The sequence below is a fragment of the Aquarana catesbeiana genome, linkage group LG12 (assembly GCF_042186555.1).
Source record: "Aquarana catesbeiana isolate 2022-GZ linkage group LG12, ASM4218655v1, whole genome shotgun sequence".
Lineage (NCBI taxonomy): Eukaryota > Metazoa > Chordata > Amphibia > Anura > Ranidae > Aquarana > Aquarana catesbeiana.
In genome coordinates, this window is record NC_133335.1 from 199,803,682 (window position 1) to 199,830,950 (window position 27,269).

The following is a 27,269-nucleotide window of genomic DNA, read 5'->3' on the forward strand; positions in this document are numbered from 1 at the left end:
TGTCTATATTTACTGCACAATTGCCAAACTAGAGACATAAGAGGTATTGGCACATCATACCCTGGACGGGCAGTATTGCCTGAAATTGTCGGAGGATTGTTCCCCTGGAGAAAGGGTGTTGTGTGAGCCTCCCATCTCCATGAGAAGAAATATGCAATTTAATATAATTTCAGACACATTTGAATGTCTTCACAACTATGTAATCTCATCTATGAAAATCTTATACTACATGATAAAGTGTTAATACTGGCATATAAGTATCCATTATACAGTATGTGTCTTGCTAATGCTGTAACCCAGAACAGTGCATGTCTGGGAGTTATATATTAAAGAAATTGAGTTGTTGTCCATCTTTATTCTCTGAGGAAAGGAAACAAGGAACTTGATTGGACATTTAAGTACAGATTTATCAAGTTTCAATTAACTCTTAAGACTCTGGAGCCCAACCTGGGGCGTGAGGGCCACATGCAGACCTTTGGCGTTTTAAGTGTGGCCCTTGGGCCCCAGCAGTCAGTAGAGGGAGAATGGATTTGTAATCAGCCCCTTAATAATAGTAAAGTCTAGTGGTATAATGCAACATGTCCTAGTCTCTGACTGTCTCCTTGAGCATGACTTCAGTATCCAACCACTCCCGTAGAACAATCTCTGACCTTTTCCTCTAGTAAGTCTTCAGTATGTGACAGTTTTCTGTAGCGTTATATGTAATAAATATTATATGTGGCCGTTTGGAGACATTAGGGGCCAAATTTAAAGCCCCTGTTATCTTACAAGTTCTCAACCACTGTTTGAAGACATTGAAATGTGCTTAAGGCTTGAAAAAGTAGCCTCTCTGTCAGTATTATTACATGTCAGTTTGTCACTGTGTCTATGTGTGGAGATGATTAGCTTGGTAGAGGAGCAGGGCTGTGCTTCCTTATGTCATAGCTGTCCTCTGATGACTGGTTGGCTAATAATCAAAATGCAGCAGAGATGTGGAGGATCCACAGAAGGAATGAAGCAGAAGAAGGGAGATCCTTGTGCTGCAGATCATCAGGTACAGCTTTTTCTACAGCAAAGAGAACAGTAAGAAGCAGAATAGTGACATTACCAAATCTCCTGACACCAGCAGTGCCTTAGATGATCTCCAACTGCAGATATACAGTACAGATAGGAGGCTACGGGAGTGCATAGGCATCATTAGCATTTCTAAATGTTCCCTATGAGAACTCTTTTTATATTCAGGTCTAATTTAAAAGAGTTTAGGATTTGTTTTTTTCCAAGAATCATACTTACCTAGGTGGATGCAGCATCTGTCCCCCGCCGGCTCTAAGACAGAACGATCAAACACTGCTTATCGCTCAGTTCTCAGAGGTCCGTGAGCAGAGAGCTGATGAATGTCAGTCACTGCTGTCTGCCCCTCCCCTCTCCCCCTGTGCTGTTCTATAGAGGGGGACAGGCATGTACTGGCCATCGGGACTACCGGCAGATTCCCAGTGGGCCGATGGCTCAGTGGGCCAGTCAGGAGCGGTCCTGAAGCCGCTCTTCTCTGACAGTGAGTGATCACAATTTCACTCCTGTCAGGAGGAGCAGCTTACGTCATATGCTGCTGGAGAGAGCATTAGGCGTTATGCTCCCTCCAGCCTGCAGGGGGAGATAGACCAAAGGCAGACTTTCCTTCCTCTCTCCCCTATCACTTGTTATCACATGACTGGAGAGAGGAACGAGAAGCTGCCTTCAAAACGGTGAAGGAGAGGGAGGACACTGATGTGAAGGGCTGCTGATGGGGGCTCTCTGGTGGGGACTGTGATGTGAAGGGAGCTGCTGATTGGGAGACTCTGATGTAAGGGGGACGCTGTTGGGGACACTCTGATGTAAGGGGGGTGCTGTTGGGGACACTCAAAATAAAAGTGGGCCAGTCATGAGGAAGTCCAGGGCCAAATTTTTGTCCCAGTCCAGCCCTGTGTGAAGGGCTGCTGATGGGGGCTCTCTGATGGGGACTGTGATGTGAAGGGAGCTGCTGGTGGGGACTGTGATGTGAAGGGAGCTGCTGTTGGGGACACTCTGATGTAAGGGGGATTCTGTTGGGGACACTCTGATGTAAGGGGGCGCTGTTGGGGACACTCTGATGTAAGGGGGACGCTGTTGGGGACACTCTTATGTAAGGGGGATGCTGTTGAGAACACTCTCATGTAAGGGGGATGCTGTTGTGGACACTTTGATGTAAGGGGGATGCTGTTGAGAACACTCTCATGTAAGGAGGACGCTGTTGTGGACACTCTGATGTAAGGGGGGCGCTGTTGGGGACACTCTGATGTAAGGGAGACGCTGTTGGGGACACTCTGATGTAAGGGGGACGCTGTTGGGGACACTCTGATGTAAGGGGGATGCTGTTGGGGACACTCTGATGTAAGGGGGACGCTGTTGGGGACACTCTGATGTAAGGGGGGCGCTGTTGGGGACACTCTGATGTAAGGGGGGCGCTGTTGGGGACACTCAAAATTAAAGTGGGCCAGTCATGAGGAAGTCCAGGGCCAAATTTTTGTCCCAGTCCAGCCCTGGAGGGGGATGGAACAGCTGGCTCAAGCTCTGAGCCAGGTGCCGGTCCAGGGTTGTGGGCAGATCCTGACCATATTTATCACAATCTTTTCCCAGCCTGGACTGCCTCTGTAACGTCAGCTGACAGCGGGCTTCAGGAGTGCAGAACGAACTTTGGCTGTACTTCTCCTTTAAGCACTATTTACCATACCTCAAATGCCATCGCAGGCTGTAACAATGCATTTTGTAGTTGGCCAATTGGAGACAGGCATAGAAACATGATGCCTGAACTGATATCAACAGCAGGCAGGAAATCCAGGAGGAGATGTACTACCTGGGCAAACTAGAAGAACGCTTTTAAAGAACTTAGAAAAAAGCCAAAACTGAGGTGAAGACCTAGTAACACATATTCATAATTAGAACTGGAGCTAGGCTCTAAAGGGAATCGGTCCGGAAAGAAGTATAGGACCTGCTACTGCTAACTTCTTTGTGAAGGTCAATGCTGGAGGAAGTGAAATGTTGGGGTAACTGATATACACATTCTTGTTTATGATTAATAACTCACTAAGAAATGAAGGAAGGATAAGACTGACAGCCCTAAAGAAAAAAACAAGCCAGTAATTGCAGCTCCTATGCTGACAGGTTAAGTTTGAAGCGCTTCAAACTTCCTTTGTTGCATCATTTATTAGGCTGCCATATTTTAATTTTTTTATTTTACTCATCGTGCCTGTTGGAAAACTCAAAATATAACCAAACAGATATATCCTAAAGTGAGCCTTACCTAAGCCTAAGCTAACAACAGTGCTAGGGGGGCACTTTGTGGTACAAGAATATACCTGCTTTAGTCATCATATGGTTGGCTGTTCCCCATGGAGCCCTTCTGATTTGAGTTCCAGCCTGTACACCAGGGAAGTTGCTAGCTTCCTAAAAAATCGGGGACATCCCTGTAAACTGAAATGTTGTGTAGCGTTTGCTTTTTGCATTTTCCAGAACAGGCCCGGAGCAAAAGAGAACCTAGGTGAAGGGCCCACATGACTGGGAGAACAGTTAGGGAGGTAGCACAGGTTAATTCCTGTAAATAAAAAGATGCATAGGTCAAGGGGTGGGGGTTTATTGGTCACTGGGCAGGTTAGTAGGTGCGGCCTGGGTCTAGTTATTCCCGAGGGGGGGGGGGGGGTTAGTTCAGTCAGGGGGCAGCAGGAGAAGAGGCAACACAGAATGTTTTGTTTTATCGTTTTAGCTTGATGGATGTAGGGGTCCCTGGTTCGTGAAGGTCAGAATGGTGGAAGGTATACAATATGTGGTGTGGGAACTCGGTATGGGTACCTTCCCTATTTGGTAATTATGGGCTATCCGTCATCGGGCTGCATTGGCAAGAAGGTGACAAGAGCTGGTGGGATCGTGGCAAGGATGCCGAGGTGGTGGTGGTACAGCCGATGCAATAGAATACCTTCCTTCATGAACCTCAGACTTAGCAGTCAGTTTAAAACGTTGGGTTATATATGTTATATATATATATTTATCTGATATATATATCTATATATATATATATATATAGATATATATATATATATAGATATATATAAATATATATTCATATATCTATATATATCTATATATATAGATAGATATTTGAAATGGAGTTTATTTTTGATAGTAATATGTTAAGGTGTTAATTAAAGGGTCAGACAGCCATTTAATCCAGAAGGTGTGACGTATTTATTTATTTATTTAGGTAGTTAAGGAAAAGGTCGGGTTATGTTTGCAAGTGGGGCAGACGGCACATCAGCTATACACCAGTCATGTGACATGTTATTAGTACCTTCGCCGATATTGATCCCAAGCAGGGCCGCTGTTAGAAATCATGGGGCCCCGTACAGCGTACCTGACAGGGCCCCTTGGTCCCGCCCACAACTTCACCCCTGGCTCCGCCCCTGACCCCATGCTGTCGAAATCTGGGGGAATGGTGGCAGGAGCTGAAACACATAACATGTTCCAAAAAGTGAACCTTTAATAACCATTTTTATTCTAAACTTTTTACACTACCATAAAGCAGCAGAGATGTCTTATTTTAGAACTTTTTTGACAACAACCAATTAGCTGGGATGAGCGTGTTCGGATCGTAGTCTAAACCCACATTAGCTTTACCACCAGGAAGCTTTACAGCACCCCACCAATCATAACTGGATCTGAATAGGAGAGATGTCAGTGTTTTGACATCAGTGCTCATTCAGTTTGTGTCCTCATAAACCACAGACTTGTGTCCATTTACATCAGGCTACCTCTGATCTGTCACATTTAGGTCTGGAAAAATAGAAAAGAATGTTCTTTTCTATTTATTTTTTTTTACCTGAATGCCCACAAGTTAGTTCATATCTGGACTCCTGTAGACCTACATGGAGCTTTCAATCAGGTCCACATCAGTGGTGGCTGGTGCTCAAAATTTTTGGGGGGGCGCAAACAAACTGAAAAATACAGAAAAAAAAAACCATCAATTGCTGCCACTGTGCCATCAAACACAGCTACTGTGCCAATCAATTGCCACCACTGTGCCATCAAACGCAGCCACTGTGCCATCACTTGCCACCACTGTGCCATCATACGCAGCTACTGTGCCATCAATTGCCGCCACTGTGCCATCATACACAGCTACTGTACCCACTGGTCCACAGGAAAAACTGACAGGCGGACCTGATTGCAAAGCTAGGGTGAAAAATTCTCAAAGGGGAGTGGCTTGGGGGGTGGTAACAATGCAGCATGGCTGTGTGTTTTTACTGTCCCTTCCCTCCCATCACATATGTAATGTAGCATCTCATTGTGTACTCATGGTCATTATCATTACAGTATGATTATCAGAGCACAGCAGGTGCTGTATGGCTCTGTCAGTGTAACATGCTGTTGTTATGGCTGTGCTGTGTTATAGTCCGTAACACACAGTACAGCCATATATTAAGAAAATCAGCACCCAACAGCATGTTAAACTGACAGAGCCATACAGCACCTGCTGTGCTCTGATCATCATAATGATAATGACCATGAGCACACAATGGGGAGTCTGGGGACAGAGCATCAGCCTATGTGATGTGCCACTGTGTGTGTGCAGGGGGGTTGCTGATGGGGCCCAAGAAGTTACTATATACCTTGCCAATCAAGTAGGTGCAGGTAAATAAAGATATTTAGCTAATTCGTTTTTTTAGCTAGAAATCTTCTCGGGCCCCCCCCTGCTGGCTGGGCCCGGTACAACAGGGCTGGTTGTACTGCCATATCAGCGGCCCTGATCCCAAGCCAAGGTACAAAGGATTGCAAAAGGCACCCTAAAAGTTTTTTGCAATACTACTGTTTCCTCCACAAAGAATTGATACCTGAGAATGCCTTTACTTGATATTAAATTCCCCTTTGGTTCAGATCTGGGTTTAAAATAGACAATTTTACAAAGAAAAAAACTAGTCTAAAATAATACTAACTTTAATTTAAGAATAATATATAATACATATTCCCCACAAAGAAGGACATAATAAATAATAATAATCATAATCATATTGACATATTTAATGTTAATATTTGATAAACATGATTAGTATAGACAAAAGCAATTAATAGATTGATACAAATACAGGTCCAATGATTGTAATCATCATGATAACTATGAACATACAATAAAATTAGCAGAATTCATGATTTTAAGACAAGCTTGGCAACCTTGAATCAAAACTCAACGCGTTTTGTGGCGGTAACAGCCACTCATCAGGAGTAGGATGCATAGACTTTGGCTACATTGTAAGATAGAGAAATAAATAACTCAAGTCTAAGAGGCTGTACCATATACTCTACAAGAGGGAACTGAGAACTTATATGTTACCTATGGTGTAGCCCATGTATATATATATAGTTGGCCCAGCAGTTGCCCAAGATGGGTTGGGGCGGTGGCTCTGAAAGAGCCACCTCGCTCGGGGTTGAAGCGGGGATAAACCCCCCTCTCCTCAGAGTCCCGAAGGGAGCCAGGGAGGAAACCATGGATAAAAACGGCCGAGAAGCTGGCCGAGCCGCCACGACACACCGCCAGAGGAGGTAGACCCATGGAACACATGTCAGGCTCTAGGAGGAAAGGTGAATAAAAGGAAATGAAATGAAAAAAAAAAGAAAAAAGGAAAAAAAAATTAAATTAAAAAAATAATTTTATTGTATGTTCATAGTTATAATGGTGATTATAATCATTGGACCTGTATTTGTATCAATCTATTAATTGCTTTTGTCTGTACCAATTATGTTTATCAATTATTAACATTAAATATGTCAATATTATTATGATTACTATTATTTATTATGTCCTTCTTTGTGGGGAATATGTATTATATATCATTTATATTATACTGTGTATTGCATTTATTAATTGTATTTCATTGATTGGAGTTATAAAATTGAAATCAATAATTCAACGGGTACATGCTGTTCCCAAAGGGAATCACGACATGTAACCTGTTTATAATTAGATAATTCTCATTTCATTATGTACATGCACATACCTCATTTAAAGTCCCAAAATCCTTTTTCTCTTTCCACATATATATATGGGGATGGAGGCATGTGTATGACATAACCTGGTTGAGTTCAATGGGGTCACTTCTTGCTCTTTATTTCATAACTATAATTTAATAAGCATGATCAGATGATTAAAATTAAATACATAATTGTTGGAATTCAACACAAAATCTCTACAACGTGAGGGGAACTTTCCACTTAGACAATTGCCACCAAAAGAGGTGCTGTAATTGTAAATTTTACCCTCGTCTCTCCTTTTGGTGACAACACTAAGGGCTCGTTCAAAACAGTCACTGTATTAGAATGCAGCAGCGAGATCTCCCAGAAGTCCGGCCCCCTCCACCTTCCACCGTTGCCAGGCCATTCAGAAAGCACAGCATGGTTTGCGCATGCATAGTAGGGAACCAGCTGTGAAGCCGCAAGGCTTCACTGCCAGTTTCCCTTACAAGGAATGGCAGTGGCAGCACCCGAGAGCCGATTGAAAAACCTGCTGGGGTGCCAACATCATGGGATCCCTGGACAGGTAAGTGTCCTAATATTAAAAGTCAGCAGCTACAGTATTTGTAGAGCAGCAGACTGGCTGAGGCACGTAAACTGACCACGTTAATCAGGGATCAGCATGATTACCGTGGTCAGCACACAGAGGGGGACACAGAAACTGGCAGGATCAACCAGGTTTTTTACAGCATACAAAGTGACAAATGACACCACAAAAGCACTATGCGGTTTAACATGTTTTAAAGGAACAGGATCTTTTATTTAAGGGTTACAACCACTTTCAGCATACCACTGTCTTTAAGGGAGACTGGCTACATGTGGCAGTCTCCCCCCTTTGTTAGTCCCCAACAGTGTTGATCTACTCACTCCTCTTTTGCTCCTGTGCCTCCAGGAAGACCTCCCGTGTGTTTTAGCAGAATTCTTCCAGCACCTGAGCACTGGCCCGAGGCAGGACACCACCCCCCAGACTAGGGGGTTCGTCACAAAGGCCACCGACAGCCTCCTCAACACTACATCTTCATCTTCCACCTGATTCTCCTGCTGGCATGGCCCATGTCTATTTATGGAGTTATCTCAGCCCCCTGCCATCCCACTCTTGAGGATTGGCTGAGGTCCCATAAATATTCAAGGAAGCTCCTCCTAACCCATCACCCTCTAGTTCTAGAAGACTCTCCAATCTTCCAGACAAGGGAGAGGCACCAGAGAGTTGCCAGGATCAGTCACCCAGCCCTGAACCTTGACCCAATTAAGACTCACTAGCTTACAATCTGAGTCAGAGTTTGGTTTGCCTATTCTACACACTACATCTAGCACACACTAGAGCAGGAATATGCAATTAGCGGACCTCCAGCTGTTGCAAAACTACAAGTCCCATCAGGCCTCTGCCTCTGGGTGTCATGCTTGTGGCTGTCAGAGTCTTGCTATGTCTCAGGGGACTTGTAGTTCTGCAACAGCATATCCCTGCACTGGAGGATGCTACATTATTGATTATTGAACAGAATATTATGATTATTAAACAGATAAAAACACTGAAGTGTTAATATTAAAATGAAAGACTCTCTCCTACATCAAGCTGCTGGAGTTCTACTTTTACCTAGAGGACCTGTGAGTTATACCCCTTTCTCCCTGGACTGTAAGCAAAACAAAATAAAGAAAAAGCAACTAGTGCCCAACTATTCACAAACTATCATTTCCTGGCTAGGATCCCCCGAGGAATTGAATGTCAGCTCTCTGCATACCCCTGGAAGGTACAATTTGCTTCCAGGGGTTGTAGAGGGGCAGCATATACAGTATATTACAGAAAAATAAGAAATATGATTTCCCAATCTGCAGAAGAAGAAGTGATACTCCACAGTGACGGGGTCTGCAAAGCTGAGAATTGGGGGCTCTCTCATCTGGAGTTGTTGAAATATATAACTAGCAATTCAGATGAATTAAATCTTGATCCATTTTGGTAATTTGGGCATTTACTGTATGATGCACTAGCTTTTTAAATAATGGCCATATTTGCTAATAAAACATATACCCATTCAGGATCAGCAACAAATCAAAATCTACCAAGAACCAACATTCATTTAAGATAAATTCATTCAGTCACCTCTCTGCTCACCCACAGAATGCTCATCATCAACCCACGCACCCTTGATATGCACTCCTCAGCTCCCTAGTGGTAATGCAGCCTAGCTTTTGTCTGCATCAGACAGCTCAAATCTCTCAAGGGATTCTCCGTCTTACTGAGTGTTCACAAGTAAAACAAAATTGCACACTGATTGCAGGGAGAGACATCCGGGAAATAAGCAGACTACCTCTCTGGGTCAAAGTTTTGGTCAGATATACTTAACCAACGTTTCCCACAGGAAGAGGCAGCATATTACTAAAGCTTCAAGTTACTAGGATGATATATTTAACAGATTTTGTAGGAGGAGAAAAAAATGTGGAGTTAATTGATCATTTTTAAAGAGGACCTGCCTGACCAGTTGCAAATAGAAAGAACTTGCATTGTAGTTGGAATACAACAAACCTGGCAGAAGTCTGAACAACCGGGAACACTCACAGGTGAACAGCAGATTGCAGCACAGCAGATCTCAGCTGAACTGATAGCGTCTGTCCTGAGGGACAGACTGTGGCCTGGCCGGTCCAAGCCCAAGTGGGGAGGTTTCCAGGAGAAGTGGCAGATCCCTATTCTTTTTCCTACTTGTCTGGAAACCTTCCGTGCCGCTATTACTGTCCCTGACATATGTGTGACCTGTCCCTACACTACCCACATGCTAAATGCATGCCAAACTTAGGAGCCAGGGTCTTAAATAGACTCTGTCTGACACAGGATGGCTACCAGAGCCACATGGACTGTCAGCATCCAATCGGATCACTGCCCCAGTGACCCAGGAAACCATAGAGGAACGAAATTCCTCTTGACTTCCTCTTTGTCTGCGGTTGAGTGCCACCTGCAGTGGAGAAAATAAACTGCACCTGCCTACATGGTGGCTAAGTGAATAGCATTTTTGCCTTGTAGGTTTGGTTCCTGGGTTTGAGTAGCACTAAGTATGTTATCTGCATAGAGTTTGTTTGCTTTTCCTGTGCTCTGCTTTTGTACAAAACACATAGCGGTGGCTTAATTAGCTTCTTCTCAAATGGTCCCTAATGAGAGTGGTAGGGATATTGGATTCTGATTTCCTTTGGGAAACTGGGACTGGTGTGAATGGTTCTACAGCATATAGTCTGTAAAAAGCTATATATATACTGCCTGTCTCTCTTGGGCAGTAATTGAACAAAGTGTGGAGTTAATTGGTCATTTTCAAAGAGGACCTGCCACCCACTACCTGTAAAGCAGTATCGTAGCTAGGTGATTATCCCTTTTATCTTGAAGGTTGAGTTTCTGGGTTTGAGTACCACCAAGGATGTTATCTGCATTGAATTTGTTTGCTTTTCCCATGTTCTGGTTTTGTAAAAACACATAGTGGTGAATTAATTAGCTTCTTCCCAAATTGGTCCTAATGCGAGTGGTAGGGATATTGGATTCCGAGTTCCTTTGGGGTAATGAGACTGGTGTGAATGGTTCTATATAGTCTGTAAAAAGCTACGGTATATATATTTAAGCAGTAAATAACTGAAAGCAATGGGGACTTGCTGCAAAATATAAACTAGGGAGCCCTGGCATTTCTTTCAGGCATTAATTGAACAACATGTACAAATAAATTATTTACAGTCTATTTACCTTCTCGAAGTTTAGGTCGCATGGTTCAGTGCAACAGCTCCAATATTCGAAAAATGCCAGTCTGTGTGATGGTATTACTAACTATTCACTGGGGATTCATTGGGGAGATTTACCTTTACTTTCTGTCCCCAGGAAAATGTTGTCAACAACGCAGGAAGTTAAAATAAATCTTCAACAGGCACAAAGATAGCAATAAAAACCACTTGTACTTTAGTAGGGTAGAGGAAGGACAACTGCCTGTGTTGCCACTTATTTTTTAACTTCTCGTGCTGATGACAAAGTTGTCTTTAGTACAAAAACACCTCAATGAAGCCTCAGCAATCAAATTAAAATCTAATGGAGGATCTGGCTTTTTGATTGATGTAATACTTTAAAAGAATATTTAAAATAACTAAGTACTGTAATGTTTTTAAAATTTTGTAAGTGTAGTATTGAAATACATTAGGAATTCTAGCACTGAAGCAATTGCTAAATGAACCCTGCTAGGAGCCCAAAGCAGTGTACAGCAGAGTTCCTGAGTTCTTCCAAGAGGTCAAATCTTTGCTACAGTGATCTGACCATGATATACTGTACATTGTTTGCTAAATGTTGGAAATCAAGACATGGAGATTGCCTGTTCTGACAAGGATTTTTTTTTTTTGCTCTTTGTCTTTCGTGATCCCTCAGCCTTGTATTTTTTGAAGGCCTTCTCCTTTCCTTTTATATGCATTTTTACATTGGAGTTAAGCCATCCAGGACTTTTGTTTGCTCTTTTAAATGTATTACCCAATGGGATCCATTGGTTAATGCCCTTATTTAATATGCTCTTAAATCAAATCCAGCTCTCCTCTGTGTTCTTTGTTTCTAAGATTTTATCCCAATTCATGCCTTCTAACAAGGTTTGTAGTTTAAGTAAGTTGGCTCTTTTGAATTTCAGTGTCTTTGTATTCCCCTTATGTTTCCTATTTGTCTGATTTATACTGAAGCCAATTGACCTGTGATCGCTGTTTCCTAAATTGCCCTGTATTTTCCACATCCATGATCAGGTCTGTATTGTTGGTAATCAGTAGATCCAGTAACGCTTTATTTCTGCATGGCAAAGAACTCTCTGAGGATCTGAAAAAAAAGAATTGTTGCTTTACATAAAGATGGTATAGACTATAAGAAGCTACAGCACGGTAGCCAAGACCATACAGCGGTTTCACAGGACAGGTTCCACTCAGAACAGGCTTTGCCATGGTCGACCAAAGAAGTTTAGTGCACGTCCTCAGCGTCATATCCAGAGGTTGTCTTTGGGAAATAGACATATGAGTGCTGCCAGCATTGCTGCAGAGGTTGAAGGGGTGGGGGGGTCAGTCTGTCAGTACTCAGACCATACTCCGCACACTGCATCAAATTGGTCTGCATGGCTGTCATCCCTTTTAAAGATGATGCACAAGAAAGCCCACAAACAGTTCGCTGAAGATAAGCAGACTAAGGACATGGATTACTGGAACCATGTCTTGTGGTCTGATGAGACCAAGATGAACTTATTTGGTTCAGATGGTTTAAGCGTGTGTGGCGACAACCAGATGAGGAGTACAAAGACAAGTGTGTCTTGCCTACAGTCAAGCATGGTGGTGGGAGTGTCATTGTCTGGGGCTGCATGAGTGCTGCCGGCACTGGGGTGCTACAGTTCATTGAGGGATCCATGAATGCCAACATGTATTGTGACATACTAAAGTAGAGCATGATCCCCTCCCTTCAGAGATGGGGCCGCAGGGTAGTATTCCAACATGATAACAACCCCAAACACACCTCCAAGATGATCACTGCCTTGTTAACGAAGCTGAGGATAAAGGTGATGGACTGGCCAAGCATGTCTCCAGACCTAAACCCTACTGAGCATCCGTGGGGCATCCTCAAATAGAAGGTGGGGGAGTGCAAGATCTCTAACATCCACCAACTCTGTGATGTCATCATGGAGGAGTGGAGGAGGACTCCAGTGACATCCTGTGAAGCTCTGGTGAACTCCATGCCCAAGAGGGTTAAGGCAGTGCTGGAAAATAATGGTGGCCACACAAAATATTGACACTTTGGACTCAATTTGGACATTTTCACTTAGGGGTGTACTCACTTTTGTTGCCAGTGGTTTAGACATTAATGGCTGTGTGTTGAGTTATTTTGAGGGGACAGCAAATTTACACTGTTATACATGCTGTACACTCACTACTTTACATTGTAGCAAAGTGTCATTTCTTCAGTGTTGTCACATGAAAAGATAGAATAAAACATTTACAAAAATTTGAGGGGTGTACTCACTTTTGTGAGATACTGTATGACCATTCATGAATGTCTAAGATTAGTTATACAGCATTCCCACACATGCATTAACTGCCAGGAAGCAATTTCTTTTGAAGTGTGTTCGCAGTTTTGTGATGTATTTTTAGTGGTCATAATGGCTGGCTGTTTCCTAGTGAGTCAGTTGGTTGACCACTCTGAAATCAAAATAGCCACCACTATATGTACCAAACAGGGACATTAAGGTGTAGAAAAAAAAATGGTGATTTATTCTTACAGCATTGTAATTTGTTACAGATGTGTCTTCCCAGTGACTTTACCTCCTAGGAAGAGGTGTTGCGCAGAAGGCTATAAGCAGGTACTTACAATGACAAGCAAATGAGAAAAAGCCTCATTAATCCATGATGGGTATAACGAGGTCCAGTGGTTAGATCAGTGCTCACGGGGAGCAGCCTCAATCCTCTTAAACATGAAACATCAAAGACACATATATTTCAGGAGCTGCGATTTATTTTTAATTGCTGTTTTGTGGCACCTGGGAGATAAAAGATCTGAAACTACCAAGCAGGAATATGATATCCTAAAACTTTGTTTCAAAAGATCTATCAATATGTACAATATATATTCTGCTGTTAACGCATTAAAGTGTTTTATTTAAAGGGATAGTGAATAAATCTTTTTGATGTCTTCCCAAACTTTCGGACAGCCCTTTTCATCATCGACTGAGATTTAGTAAGAGAAAAAAAATGTATTTCTTTTTCTTAACTTATAAATACAGTACATATATATACATACATACATACATACATACACGCACAGATATAATGTTTGCTTTGTTCTCTTTAAAACCCAACTCCAGCCAAAAGCTATTATTTAGCTTTGGCTAGACAGAGGAAAAGGAACCTCTGTTTAAAAAGCTGTGTCCTTTTTGGGAGATTTCTCTGTATGTATGTAAATGTGGGGGACATAGGTGTGCGCAGCCTATTGCATTAGGGTGTGCACCCTTAAGCTCAAACACACATTCATGTGTATGTGTCTACATATATATGAACCCGGCACATTGATCTCCCTGCCAACACAGTGAAAGAGAAGAGCATAAACACTTTTCTTATGGCAGAGCAGGTAAGAGGGAGATCTTTACCATGTTCCTGCTGCTACACAGAGCGATAGCACTAATGCGCATGGGGTGATTAGGGTGTGCCTGGGCACACCCGGCACACCCTGTGCGCACGCCTATGGTGGGGGAATCGCCCCAGATACACTTCTGAGATCAGTAGCCTAATATCTTCTTTTGAGGTGATATCCTTTTAAAACCACTTGACGACCTCCTAACTGTAAATGTACAGCATTACTTAGACATTTTTTACAGCCAGCTGCCATAACCCAGGGTATTTTTTTTGTTTGTTAGGTGACAGGCATAGCCGTGCACACGGGGTGTGCTGGGTGTGCCTGGGCACACCCCAATTCCCTCTGTTCCAGCCAGGGCTTTTTTCCAGGGAAAATGCTGGGTTTGCTAATGGACACTCACTGGCAGTGACAGTGCTGCCAGTGAGACAATTTTGATTGATATGTATACCCCCTAGACTCCCCTTTAAGAACTTCAGCCGCGGAGTAAGCTGACAGCTGGCCACATTTCCCGATGCTGCCTCTATAGTTCCAGCAAGTGATCTCTTACTGTAGGTGGCGGAGTAATACAGCTGCACTCCGCCTGCCCTCTAGTGCTTATTCTGCTGCCATAGGATAGGAGGCAAGCAGCATCTAGTGGGGAGCATGGGCAAATCTAGGAGGGTAGATTTCACTTCATTTACAATGCTCTGCCAGCAGAAATCCCCCTTCCCCCCCCTCCGCACCGTCTGAACAGGAGAGGAGAAAGGGCTTGATCCTCTCTGGCTCTGGAGAGTTTAGGTACAGCAGCTGGCAGATCCGTGGGGGTGGGGGCTGCTCCACTGATTCTCCTGTGTGATCCTACAGATGCCAGCCAGGTGAGTGAGCAGTCCCTCATCTCCCTCCCCTCTCTCCCCCATCTGCCTATCCCTCCTCCAGGAGCTGCCAAGTTGATTTCTTGTCCAGCTAGCACGTAGGGATGACTTAACTGATAAGTCAGGGGGCACTGTGCCATGCTCTGATGTCAGGAGGCACTGTGCCATGTTCTGATGCCAGGGGGCACTGTGCAATGCTCTTATGTCAGGGGGCACTGTGCCATCCTCTGATGTCAGGGGGCACTGTGCAATGCTCTGATGTCAGGGGGCACTGTGCCATGTTTTGATGCCAGGGGGCACTGCACAATGCTCTGATGTCAGGGGGCACTGTGCAATGCTCTGATGTCAGGGGGCACTGTGCAATGCTCTGATGTCAGGGGGCACTGTGCCATGTTCTGATGTCAGGGGGCACTGTGCAAATGTCAGGGGGCACTGTGCCATGCTCTGATGTCAGGGGGCACTTGCCATGTTCTGATGTCAGGGGGCACTATGCCATGCTCTTATGTCAGGGGGCACTGTGCATTGCTCTGATGTGATGTAAGGGGCACTGGGTCATGCTCTGATGTGATGTCAGGGGACACTGTGTCATGCTCTTGTGTAAGGGGGCACTGTGCAACGCTCTGATGTCAGGGGGCACTACTGTGCCATGCTCTGATGTCAGGGGGCACTGTGCCCCTCTGCGGGCAATCTGGTACAAACTGACACTGGCTGGCGGGGTCACGAACTGACACTGATGTCACTAGTACAGTGATAATACAGTAATACAGTGATAATACTGTACACTGTACTAATGACACTGGCTGTGAAAGGGTTAACATCAAGGGGTTAACTGTGAGTCTAACAATGTGAAAAAGTGTGCTGCTTTTACTTACTAGTCTGGCTGTTTTTTCTCCCTGCTCTTCAGGGACAAGAAAGAACCCGATCACTATTCCTATGTACACTCCTGAGTTCTGTGTGTTTGCATAGTTGCCAACATTGAAAAAAAAATATGTGGGACACTTTTTTGGCTGTAGGCGGAGCCGATCAATAATTAGGGGGCGGGGCATTCGTTTGTAGGTGTGGTCTAGCAAAAAATAATAATCGCGCGCCGCGGCGAAAAATGGGTGTGGCTTGTGCGAAAAGTGGCCGTGGCTTGCACGAAAAGTGGGTGTGGCTTGCATGAAAAGAGGGTGTGGCTTGCATGAAAGTGGACGTGGCTTAAATTGGCGTGGCTCAAGAGGGTGTGGTTAGAGTCTGAGATGAATGAGGGATGGAGAGGGAGAGGGAAAGGGGGAGAGGGAGAGGGGAAGAGAGGAATGACGGGACAGCAGCCCCAGATCCTACACAACAATAGAAATATGTGTATTCTAGAAAGTTTAACAATCAGCAGATAAAGATACTCCAAACACCTGGTGTTAACGCTTCAATCATCCTGGCACCATGGTTGTTATGGTGTCAGGATGATTGAAGCGCATTATTTCTATTATTACATTGTAATATAAAATTAAATCATGCAACTCACCATAATGCCGATTCAGTGGGATCCCTGAGCGTGTCACTAGCCACGTCGCCTGCCACCAGCAGAGTCTGTCCTTGCATCAGGTGCCCCCGGCAGAGTCTGTCCTTGCATCAGGTGCCCCCGCCAGTGCAGCCCCCCCCTCAGTGCAGCCCCCCTCAGTTAGTGCAGCCTCCCCCCCTCAGTGCAGCCCCCCCTCAGTTAGTGCAGCCCCCCCTCAGTGCAGCCCCCCCCTCAGTTAGTGCAGCCTCCCCTCAGTGCAGCCTCCCCTCAGTTAGTGCAGCCCCCCCTCAGTGCAGCCCCCCTCAGTTAGTGCAGCCCCCCCTCAGTGCAGCCCCCCCTCAGTTAGTGCAGCCCCCCCCTCAGTGCAGCCCCCCTCAGTTAGTGCAGCCTCCCCCCCTCAGTGCAGCCCCCCCTCAGTTATTGCAGCCCCCCCTCAATGCAGCCCCCCCTCAGTGCAGCCTGGCCCCCACTCAGTGGAGGAGCGGCCGGAGTTCTGCCGAGAAAGTTCCCCTCGGCAATGGCGGACCCCCTGTACTGCGCAGGCGCAGCGCTTGCGCAGTACGGGGCTGGGGAACTTTCAGGAAGACACGGCGCCGGCGCAGTGTCTTCTGCTCGCTTCAGTGGAGAGGGGAGGGGCCGTGCAGCCAAAGAAGCCGCTTCATTGGCTGCACGGATCGAGCCCCCTTCCCCTCTCCACTCAACACTAGAGGCAGATAGAGCGGCGGCGCCGGCCGCCATTTTGCTGGAGCCCGCTGCTCCAAAAAAACAAAAAAAAAAACAACATTCCCGATTTTCCTTATGGAAAATCCCGATTCGGGACACTCTCCAATCGGGACGAGGGTCCCAAAATCGGGATTGTCCCGGGAAAATCGGGACTGTTGGCAACGATGTGTTTGGTTTGTGTGAAATATATATATATATATATATATATATATATATATATATATATATATATATATATATATATATATATATGTATTTTTATATATATATATATATATATATATATATAATATATCTCAATCAATAGGTGGGTTATCTTCTTTTCTTAGTACTCTGTAATATTCAAACACAGTCACGGTGGACTCCCAATCCTCCACCAAAAACGATTAGAAAAAAGATGGGACCAATGCTTCGATGCAATTCTTCTTTACTTAAAGTTTTACAAAATACAGAAAGTGCAAGTGTGCAAGCAGCAACTGTACAGTATCGAGCATAAACTGCTCTTTATCAGGCTTCTGCCAGAGAAACATGTTCACGTGTGTTTGAGCTTCTGTTTGGGGTGCACACCCTAATACAATAGGCTGCGCACACCTATGATGACGGGGTTTCGCCACAAGATCACTTTTATAGGCAGCGGGAGAGGTGCCCCCCCCCAGTCACTTCCCGGTCATTTCCGAGCTTACCGAAGCCGCCGGTAAGCCTGGAACTGATCCGGAGCGGCCAATGGCTAGGCAGGAAGTCGAGTGAGGGCAAGATAGCCCCCACTCGGCTCTATGCCCTTGGAGGACCGGAACGATGTCTGATGTCACTTCCTGTTCTTGGGCAGACAGAAAGGATACAATTTTATTTATTTTTTTGCTTTAAAAGGTAAAGGAGATCTGACCTCAGATCTCTCAATAAAGAGGACCTGTCATGGTTATTTGCATTAAAAGCGATGTTTACATTCCTTGTAATAGGAATTTAAAAAAATAATTAAAGGGACAGTGTAAAAATAAAAAGCAATAGAAACAAGAAAACGTTGTTTTTAAGCGCCCCATCTCTCTATGCTTGCGCGCAGTAGTGAATACATAAGTAAGTCACGCCCGCATATGTAAACAGAGTTAAAACCACACATGTGTGGTATCGCCACGATCGTTAGAGCAAGAGCAATAATTCTAGCGCAAGACCTCCTCAGTAACTCTTAACAGGTAACTTGTAAAAATGTTTAAAGCGTCACCTATGGAGGTTTTTATATATCGTAGTTTGTCGCCATTCCACGAGCGTGACTTTTAAAGCATGACATGTTAGGTATCTATTTACTCGGCATAACATCATCTTTCACATTATACAGTGAGGGAAAAAAGTATTTGATCCCCTGCTAATTTTGTATGTTTGCAGGCTGACAAAAAATGATCAGTCTATAATTTTAATGGTAGGTTTATTTTAACAGTGAGAGACAGAATAACAAAAAAAAAAAACACATTTCAAAAAAGTTATTTATTTATTTAGTACTTGGTGGCAAAACCCTTGGTAGCAATCACAGAGGTCAGACGTTTGTTGTAGTTGGCCACCAGATTTGCACACATCTCAGGAGGGATTTTGTCCCACTCCTCTTTGCAGATCCCCTCCAAGTCATTAGGGTTTCGAGGCTGACGTTTGGTAACTCGAACCTTCAGCTCCCTCCACATATTTTCTATGGGATTAAGGTCTGGAGACTGGCTAGGCCACAACAGGACCTTAATGTGCTTCTTCTTGAACCACTCCTTTGTTGCCTTGGCCATGTGTTTTGGGTCATTATCATGTTGGAATACCCATCCACTATTCAATGCCCTGGCTGAGGGAAGGATGTTCTTACCCAAGATTTGACTGTTCATGGCCTCGTCCATTGTCCATTTGGTGCGGTGAGGTTGTCCTGTCCCCTTAGCAGAAAAAACACCCCCAAAGCATAATGTTTCCACCTCCAAGTTTGATGGTGGGGATGGTTTTCTTCGGGTCATAAGCAGCATTGCTCCTCTTCCAAACACAGCGAGTTGAGTTGATGCCAAAGAGCTCGATTTTGGTCTCATCTGACCTCAACACTTTCACCCAGTTCTCCCCTGAATCATTCAGATGTTCATTAGTAAACTTCAGATGGGCCTGTACATGTGCTTTCTTGAGCACTTGGACCTTGCGGGCGCTGCAAGATTTCAGTTCTTTGCGGTATAGTGTGTTACCAATTGTTTTCTTGGTGACTATGGTCCCAGCTACCTTGAGATCATTGACAAGATTCTCCTGTGTAGTTCTGGGCTGATTCCTCACCATTCTCATAATCATTGAAACTCCACTAGGTGAGATCTTGCATGGAGCCCCTGACCGAGGGAGATTGACAGTTATTTTGTGTTTCTTTCATTTGCGAATAACCGCACCAACTGTTGTCACGCTCTCACCAAGCTGCTTGGTAATGGTCTTGTAGTCCATTCCAGCCTTGTGTAGGTATACAATCTTGTCTCTGACATCCTTGGACAGCTCTTTGGTCTTGGCCATGGTGGAGAGATTGTAACCTGATTAATTGATTACTTCTGTGGACAGGTGTCTTTTATACAGGTGACAAGCTGAGGTTAGGTGCACTCCCTTTAAGAGAGTGCTCATAATCTCAGCTCATTACCTGTATAGAAGACATCTGGGAGCCAGAAATCTTGCTGATTGATAGGGGGCCAAATACTTATTTCACTCATTAAAATGCAAATCAATTTATAACTTTTTTGAAATACGTTTTTCTGGATATTTTTGTTAAGTTTTCTGTTTCTCACTGTTAAAATAAACCTACCATTAAAATTATAGACTGATCATTTCTTTGTCAGTGGCCAAACATACAAAAGCAGCAGGGGATCAAATACTTTTTTCCCTCACTGTATAAAAAAATTGGGCTAACTTTACTGTTTTGTTTTTTTAAAATTCATTAAAGTGTATTTTTTCCCAAAAAAATTGCATGTGAAAGATAGCTGCGCAAATATAGTGTGACATAAAATATTGTAACAACCGCCATTTTATTCTCTAGGATCTCTGCTAAAAAATATATAATGTTTGGGAGTTCTAAATAATTTTCTAGCAAAAAAGATTTTTACTTGTAAACAACAAATATCAGAAAAAGGCCTGGTCTTCAAGTGGTTAAACCAACTAGTTCACTTAGCCAATTTAATTTGCCTGCAAAGCAAATCACTTCTTAGGGGAGTAGAGAGGTTAGTATTATTGTGAATTCTGATTCACACAAGGAAATTTACTTATTCCTTAAAGGGTAAAGACATTTTCCCACTAATTCTCCTTACTGCTTTGCCCGTACCCCCCTAAACAGCTGATGGCCACTGTGTTTCCCGTCATTATACTTACCTAGATCCTGCTTTGAGGACTGTAGCATTGTTTATATTCCACACTTGGCTCCTTGATATCTACGTATGCGCACTTCGGCCCCCAACCGGCTGTTATGGGGCAAACTGTGTTCATGTTAAGGATATGAGCTGATCCTTCTACTGGCTCTATTAAAGTCTATAGGGCCATACTGTGCACATGTGGACATCAGATCAGAAAGTTGGCTAAAAATGTAGACAATACTGCAGGGCCTTGGTGCAAAGTCTAAGTATAGCAATTCTAAGGAAGTATAGAAACTTTGTGTGAAAGTTTCCTTACCCTTCAAAAGGTGCCCTAGATTTGCTTTTGGATAAAGTAGGTAATGGATAAAATCCTTGTGAAACTCATTTGGTTTTCTTGAATGCCATTTGGGTGATTTCTCTTAACTTTCTGTCCTGTAGGCACAACAGAACGTGAGAAGTTCTCTTCGAAGTGAGGGAAATCCCTTCTTGGGCAGTTGCCATCAGAACAAGTGCCCCCCGTGAGAAGATTTGCTCTTCAGCCCTGCTCCAGGGATAACTCAGAATTTTGGATTTTATTTGAACCTCTAGTCTGAGTGACGATGGTCAACTAGAGAGGGTGAATATCTGTGGGTTCTCACCCTTCTCCACTGTACTCAACTACGAAAAAAGGCTTTGGATGCACTTTTTAAGACATGGGTGTTTGGAAAACATACAATACTTTGCGAGAGAATGAATCTTACTCACAGAATTTTATACAATGCAATCTCACAAGAACAGTTGTCCCACAAAAATATATCTATTCTACAGCTATTCCCTAATATCAATGTGAGCAGTAAAATATGTGCAAATATTAAGAAGAGAACTGTTTTCTTTTCTGTAATCATTTTTATTACCGATCTTCTAGTACATTAGATATTGGAGGAGCATGTATTTCTCTTTTTATTTCTTTCTCATTTGGGTTGCTTTTTAATTTTGCTTTCCAAATGTTTTATTGCTTTTTACAGACATGCGAATCAGCAGAGTATGGACATTAAAGGCTTGACAAATAAAGTCAGCAATAGTCTCACTTTCCACCTCTACAAGCTGTCTACAAAAGTAAAAACATTTTTTCTGAATAATTTTTATTAAGTTTTCAAGTATTACAACAGTACAAACAAATGGCCACTGCCTCCACCTATAACTGGCCTTTGCAGCAAGAAGCACATAGAAGGGCAATGCATGTCAAACAAAATCAAAGAAAATTCCCTGCTCAACTTACCGACCAAGAAGGGATGCGCTCCCTCCAGGCTCACCTGCCCTCTGCCTATTCATTATAACGAATGTGCTTCCACTGTGGAGGCTCCCAAAATTTAGAGTTAGAACTGTAGATAATACTGGGGTTCCGTGAAGTGGCTCGGCAGATTACTCCTGTATTTGCAAATGTGTGCAAACTAAACCCTTTTTTAACACATATTGTTAGACAGGATAATTCAGTTGGTGGCAGACTGGTCGGTAAGTTGAGCTGGGAATTTTCTTTGGCTTTATTTAACCACTTGCTGCCCGCCCCCCGTCATATGACGGCGTGACGGTGCAGCTGTTGTTCTGGGCCGCCGTCATATGACGGCGCAGCCTTCCAGGCAGCCCAGGGGGCGCGCGCACGCCCGCCGCATCGCTCAGGTCCCGGTGCACGTGCCCGGCGGCCGCAATACCCGCCGGGCACCCGCGATTGCCCGGTAACCGAGCAGGACCGTGGATCTGTGTGTGTAAACACACAGATTCACGTCCTGTCAGATGGGAGGAGACTGATGGTGTGTTCCTTGTACAGAGGAACACCGATCGGTCTCCTCCCCTTGTGAATCCCCTCCCCCCACAGTTAGAATCACTCCCTAGCAACACATTAACCCCTACAGCGCCACCTCCTGGTTAACCACTTCATTGCCAGTCACATTTATACAGTAATCAATGCATTTTTATAGCAAGGATCGCTGTATAAATGTGAACGGTCCTAAAAATTTGTCAAAATTGTCCGATGTGTCCACCGCAATATCGCAGTCACGATAAAAATCGCAGATCGCCGCCATTACTAGTAAAAAAAAAAATAATAATAAAAATGCTATAAATCTATCCCCTTATTTTGTAGACGCTATAACTTTTGTGCAAACCATTAAATATACGCTTATTGCAATATTTTTTACCAAAAATATGTAGAAGAATATGTATCGGCCTAAAATGAGGAAAAAATTTGTTTAAAAAAAAAAAAATTTTGGATACTTATTATAGCAAAAAGTAAAAAATATTGTGTTTTTTCAAACTTGTCACTCTTGTTTTGTTTATAGGACAAGAAATAAAAAACGCAGGGGTGATAAAATACCACCAAAAGAAAGCTCTATTAGTGGGGAAAAAATGATAAAAATTTCATTTGGGTACAGTGTTGTATGACCGCGCAATTGTTATTCAAAGTGCGACAGCGCTGAAAGCTAAAAATTGGCTTGGGCAGGAAGGGGGTGAAAATGCCCTGTATGGAAGTAGTTAAAGTATTACAAGGTACAAAGTACACAGAGAAAGGCGAAGACTTGGACACAGTAGCAAATCAGTTCTTCATAACACAGTCTGTCCTATGCTAACTTGGTCTGTAAAAAGAGAGGCCCAGGGCCAGCCCAAAGAGACATAGCGGAGGGTTGTGCATGACAGGGGTTAAACGGGCATAGGACGAGGAGGAGAAAGAGGAGCACTGTGGGGGGACGGAGATGGGGCGGAGTCTTGGAAGGGAAAGTGACGCGGCACCTGGAGGAGGCGGCCACAGTCGAACGGAGCGAGCGGAGCAGCTTCCCACCCTCCCGTCCTACATGCTGTGGTAATTTTTCCTGTTGGGGTAGGGGGGACTGGAGCAACCCCGAAAAAAAGTTTGCACTTGGTGGGGTACAAGGTCCTTTTAGGTCATGTGGGTACGGCTCCCAGTTGGTAAGGGTACCTGCTAGTTGTCTCTGAGTCGTGGTTCGCGACTGGAGGCCTTAATTCTATATTATTCCTTAGATAGGAAGAATTGTTATGAGATTTTGACCATTCTCAAAACAACAAGACTAAAACTACACCTTGGAAGAAGCCCCAACGGGGGAGGCCCAGTGATAGGGAGTAGCTATATTGTAACAGCCAGGAGGAAAGCAGATCTGGGGAAATGAGTGGTTTCTGGTAGCTTCAGCCTGCCTAGCGAGTTGACAAGGTCAGCTTTCAAATACTCCCCCGTATGATGAAATGGCTTCATTAGAAAAAAAACATTTTGAAAATCCTTTAGTATTGTCCAGCTATGCAAAACCCAGAGAGTAAAATCTCGTACTTTCTGGGGAAGCCCACCAGTCACCCAGATCAATGCATGTTGCAGGTTGAACCTGGGTAGAGGAAGTGTAGAGGGAAAAAACTTTTATATCCAAGCAACCAAAAAAATAAAAACCCAGTAAAAACACTTGACCAGCAGGCATGTGCTAGAATAAAGACGTTTAGGCCGGGTTGACATATATGCAGCCACAGTTTACAACCTGGGGTCTGGTCCCTTTCTGTTCAGATTTTTGTCTGAATTTGCATCCGAACTGGACCCAAAAACGTACAGGACCCTTTTGGAAAGCACACCACGGCTGCGTGTGAACCGGCTCCATTAACAATTAACATGTCATGCGAATTGGATGCGGTTAAAACCGTATCCAATTCGTACATATGTGAACCCGGCCTCAGTTCCTACAAAAAAAAAAAAAAAAAGAACCAAGTGAAGTATACCTTCCTTAATCTCTGAAAGTTAACAGCTGGTCTAACAAGGGAACATCTACAATATTGAACAGTTCTTCTAGTGAACACCCTTCATAGAAAACTTCCAATAGTGTATCTGGTGCCTAGGCTTGCAGGATTTCCTGTACTTTCACCAGATCCTAATTTTTAGCTTTTGTCCCTTATCAAATCAGGTTCATGTTTCTAATTACACCATCTTCCTGCCCCTTTTAAACGGGTTCCTCTCGCTAACTACAGTGCCTGCATATCCCTACCAGATGGGTTCCTTTCCCTATCCTTTCCCCATACTTCTTACTCTGGGCCCCTTGGTGATGCAGATCACGTTATTTATAGCACAACAACATAACGGTCACAAATCTTGACCTCAAAACTAGACACAGGCTTTCCCAAGATGGCACCCAGAGCCCATAGAGGACCAAATAGTCTTAAAGTGGTAATAAACCCAAAAGCAAACATGCATTGTATTACAACTTAGCAATTCCTAGATGTGATGTTTTTTTTTGTGTGTTTTTAATTTTTTTTTAGGTTTTCTTTCCTTTGTTTTTACCTGGGGATCTGGCCTGTAATTCTGTTGTTTTTCAACAGAACAAGCTGTCCTACACCTATAGCAGTTAGAAGGTTGAGACAAACCATTTACCATTGACAGGGGTTCTTACAACAATCAGCGTATTTATTTAAAGAAAATCTTTATCCCAAAAGAAACAAAACTGTTGCTGTAACTGCCTATAAAGTGTTAGCTGGAGCTTGGCTTTGGTTTGCTAATGTATCTAAAGCTACAAGTGCATCTAATGCCGTGTACACACAGGCTGACTTTTCGACGACTGGACCGAAGGAACGAATCCGTCGGACAATCCGACCATGTGTGGGCTTCATCGGACCTGCAGTGGACATTTTCGGTCGAAAATCAGATGGACTTTAGATTTAAAACATGTTTCAAATCTTTCCGACGGATTCGAGTCCGGTCGAAAAATCCGTTCGTCTGTATGCTAGTCCGATGGACAAAAACCGACGCTAGGGCAGCTATTGGCTACTGGCTATCAACTTCCTTATTTTAGTCCGGCCGTAAGTCATCACGTACAAATCCGTCGGACTTTGGTGTGATCGTGTGTAGGCAGTCCGTCGAAAGTCCGTCAAAAGTCCTTCAAAAGTCCGTCGGAAAGACCGTCGGACCTTTGATGCCGAAAAGTCAGCCTGTGTGTACAGGGCATAACACACAAACAGCGATTGTCCCACACATGTGAGGTATCACCGCGAACATCAGATCATCTTATAGTATAATTAAAAAAAATATAAAATAATGAAAGTGCCCCCGTCCTCCCGTGCTTGCGCGCAAAGGCAAACACGCGCTTTGGTCCTGCATGTACACGCAAACAGCGATCATCCAACACAAGTGAAGTATCACCATGAATGTCAGATCATGGGCAGTAGTTCTAGTACCAGACCGCCTCCGTAAATCTAAAGTGGTAACCTGTAAAGGTTTTTAAATTGTCGCCTATGGATAGTACATTTTATGGGCGTGTGTATTTTAAAGCATCTGGGGTGGGACAAATTTAGATGGGGGAGGGGTCTGTTTTTAGTCTTGCCTAGGGCAGCACAAAACCAAAACACATCACTGCCAACTTCATTAAAGAGTGTTGGGAAGTCATTGAAATAGCAGCTTCAAATATGACCTGTTTTTTTTTTTATTTTAGATCAGTGGTTCTCAACCTTTCTAGTGCTGTGACCCCTTGATAAAATTTCCCAAGTTGTTGGGACCCCTAAGAGTAAAATTATTTTCGTAGCGTGGGTTGTCAGCACCCAAGGCAAGACAAGTAACTTGCACCCTTAACCCACAGATATTTAGCACTCCCTGAGTCCCTTCCACTTAGGATGTCCCACTCTTTCTCTTTGTTCTCCTTTCTTTCCCTTTTATCTCTCTCTATCCTAATTTCTTGTTTTTTTCCCCCCATCCCTCTCTCGCCGTCTTTTTTGTTCATTCTCTTATTCTTTCTCTCCCTTTTTCTTTGTTCCTCCCCCTCTTTTCCTCTCCCTTCCATGTATTCTCTATTTTTATTCCTTCTCTTACTCCTTGGTGGGTGGGGGGAATGGGATGAATGGCAGTGCTGGGGGGAGTTCTGATCAGCCAACTTAGTTGCTCTTGATCAAGGTCATCTTCTGATCTGAGAACTGTAGTGGAGACTTTTAATGGCAACTATAATCACAAGTAGTTACTGTGTCTCCGGCATCACTGTGTCTCAGACTTTGTGGTGTCTCGCAGCAGTGACACCTATGCCGAAATCAGGAGATGGGGTCTCCTCCAGCCCCGCCCACTTCACATTCCTCACCAGTCAGCTGACCTCTAGTCTCTGCCCCCCAGCCAAGCCATGAACTAAATGGGCGGCTGTGAAGAGGCTGAGTGGGCGGCCACAGGCTCCAGGGACAGTCCTTCTGGGCTGCCACGAAAAGGCTGCGAGCTTCAGGAACAGCCCAGGATTAGGTGACCCCTGGCAAATCATCATTCGACCCCCGAGGGGGTCCCGACCCCCAGGTTGAGAACCATTGCTTTAGATCAAACAGTTATGCCGCGTACACACGAGCGGACTTTACGGCAGACTTTGCCCGGCGGACGGGATTTCGTCAGACAATTCGATCGTGTGTGGGCTCCAGCGGACTTTGTTTGCTCAAAGTTGGACGGACTTAGATTTGAAACATGTTTTAAATCTATCCGTCGAACTCGAGTCCGGTCGAAAAGTCCGCTCGTCTGTTTGCTAGTTCGACGGACAAAAAGCCACGCTAGGGCTATTGGCTACTGGCTATTAACTTCCTTATTTTAGTCCGGTCGTACGTCATCACGTACGAATTCGACGGACTTTGGTGGATTGTGTGTAGGCAAGTCCGTTCATTCAGAAAGTCCGTCGTAAAGTACGTCGAAAAGTCCGCCGGGCAAAGTCTGCCGTAAAGTCCGACCGTGTGTACGCGGCACT